Source organism: Crinia signifera, chromosome 11, assembly GCF_055691185.1.
Source record: "Crinia signifera chromosome 11, ASM5569118v1, whole genome shotgun sequence".
Classification (NCBI taxonomy): domain Eukaryota; kingdom Metazoa; phylum Chordata; class Amphibia; order Anura; family Myobatrachidae; genus Crinia; species Crinia signifera.
Genome location: NC_139227.1, coordinates 66892204 through 66894703, shown reverse-complemented (window position 1 = coordinate 66894703; position 2500 = coordinate 66892204). Strand labels below are relative to the sequence as shown.

At 35.2% G+C, this 2500-nt stretch overlaps 1 non-coding gene across 1 annotated transcript; it reads left to right on the top strand.

The window, feature by feature from the left end:
- The first annotated feature begins 1990 nt into the window (after positions 1 to 1990).
- Positions 1991 to 2062, top strand: TRNAQ-UUG (transfer RNA glutamine (anticodon UUG)). The gene has a single exon. It is a non-coding gene; the product is annotated as a tRNA-Gln (tRNA).
- The last annotated feature ends 438 nt before the right edge of the window (positions 2063 to 2500 follow it).

Sequence of the window (2500 nt, the reverse complement as noted above, 5' to 3'; positions counted from 1 at the left end):
AAATTGGCCTCTTTTGAAGCTTTCAATCTAAGGAAAAATGTATAAATGTCTTTGAAATGTGGTTCCATGGTGTAATGGTTAGCACTCTGGACTTTGAATCCAGTGATCCGAGTTCAGATCTCTGTGGGACCTTGAGAAGTTTTGCACGTACAGTTGAAATATGCTGTTCAATTCTATACTTGTAATAATCCTCATTTATAAAGAAGCATTCTTGACATACAAGTTCAATTCTTAGATTCTATGGAACCATTTTTGCACGTAAATTTAATTTCTGGGATAATTATACTAAAGTGAGCACTCTGGACTATGAATCCAGTCATCCAAGTAAAATTCTTAGATTGACCCCAACCATTTTTGCACATAAAGTTCAACTATGTGGTAATTAGACCTTGAGAAATTTTGCACGTACCCTTAATATATGCTGTTCAATTCTTTACTTGTAATGATCCTTATTTATAAAGAAGCATTCTGGACTATAAATCCAGACGTACAGGTTAAATTCTTAGATTGTCCGAGACCATTTTTGCACATAAAAATAATTTCTGGGATAATTATACTAAAGTGAGCACTCTGGACTATGAATCCAGTCATCAAAGTTCAATTCTTAGATTGCCTGGAACCATTTTTGCACATAAAGGTCATCTCTGTGATAATTATACTAATATGATCCTATTTTAAAGCTAGCCCTCTAAGCCAATAGTTTGAAAATGTTTCCTGAATGTGGTTCCATGGTGTAATGGTTAGCACCCTGGACTCTGAATCCAGTGATCCGAGTTCAAATCTCGGTAGGACCTTTGTATCTTTTTGCACTTACAGTTCAAATATCCTGTTCAATCTTGTACTTCTTACTAATGTTCATTTTCAGGGAAACACTCTGGATCATGAATCCAGCCATCCAACTTCAATTCTCAGTTTGACCAGAATCATTTTTGCACATAAAGTTCAACTATGTGGTAATTAGAAGAAAATTGGCCTCTTTTGAAGCTTTCAATCTAAGGAAAAATGTATAAATGTCTTTGAAATGTGGTTCCATGGTGTAATGGTTAGCACTCTGGACTTTGAATCCAGTGATCCGAGTTCAGATCTCTGTGGGACCTTGAGAAGTTTTGCACGTACCGTTGAAATATGCTGTTCAATTCTATACTTGTAATAATCCTCATTTATAAAGAAGCATTCTGGACATACAAGTTCAATTCTTAGATTCTATGGAACCATTTTTGCACGTAAATTTAATTTATGGGATAATTATACTAAAGTGAGCACTCTGGACTATGAATCCAGTCATCCAAGTTCAATTCTTAGATTGTCCGGAACCATTTTTGCACATAAAGTTCAACTATGTGGTAATTAGACCTTGAGAAATTTTGCACGTACCCTTAATATATGCTGTTCAATTCTTTACTTGTAATTATCCTTATTTATAAAGAAGCATTCTGGACTATAAATCCAGACGTACAGGTTAAATTCTTAGATTGTCCGGAACCATTTTTGCACAAAAAGGTAATTTCTGGGATAATTATACTAAAGTGAGCACTCTGGACTATGAATCCAGTCATCAAAGTTCAATTCTTAGATTGCCTGGAACCATTTTTGCACATAAAGGTCATCTCTGTGATAATTATACTAATATGATCCTATTTTGAAGCTCGCCCTCTAAGCCAATAGTTTGAAAATGTTTCCTGAATGTGGTTCCATGGTATAATGGTTAGCACTCTGGACTCTGAATCCAGCGATCCGAGTTCAAATCTCGGTGGGACCTTTGTATTTTATTGCACTTACAGTTCAAATATCTTGTTCAATCTTGTACTTCTTACTAATGTTCATTTTCAGGGAAGAACTCTGGATCATGAATCCAGCCATCCAACTTCAATTCTCAGTTTGACCAGAATCATTTTTGCACATAAAGTTCAACTATGTGGTAATTAGAAGAAAATTGGCCTCTTTTGAAGCTTTCAATCTAAGGAAAAATGTATAAATGTCTTTGAAATGTGGTTCCATGGTGTAATGGTTAGCACTCTGGACTTTGAATCCAGTGATCCGAGTTCAAATCTCGGTGGGACCTTGAGAAGTTTTGCACGTACCGTTGAAATATGCTGTTCAATTCTATACTTGTAATAATCCTCATTTATAAAGAAGCATTCTGGACTATGAATCCAGACATACAAGTTCAATTCTTAGATTCTATGGAACCATTTTTGCACGTAAATTTAATTTCTGGGATAATTATATTAAAGTGAGCACTCTGGACTATGAATCCAGTCATCAAAGTTCAATTCTTAGATTGCCTGGAACCATTTTTGCACATAAAGGTCACCTCTGGGATATTTATAATAATATGAGCCTTTTTTGAAAAGCTAGCCCTCTAAGCGAAATATTTAATATTGTTTTTGAAATGTGGTTCCATGGTGTAATGGTTAGCACTCTGGACTCTGAATCCAGCGAAACGAGATCAAATCTCGGTGGGACCTTTGTATCTTATTGCACTTACAGTTCAAATATC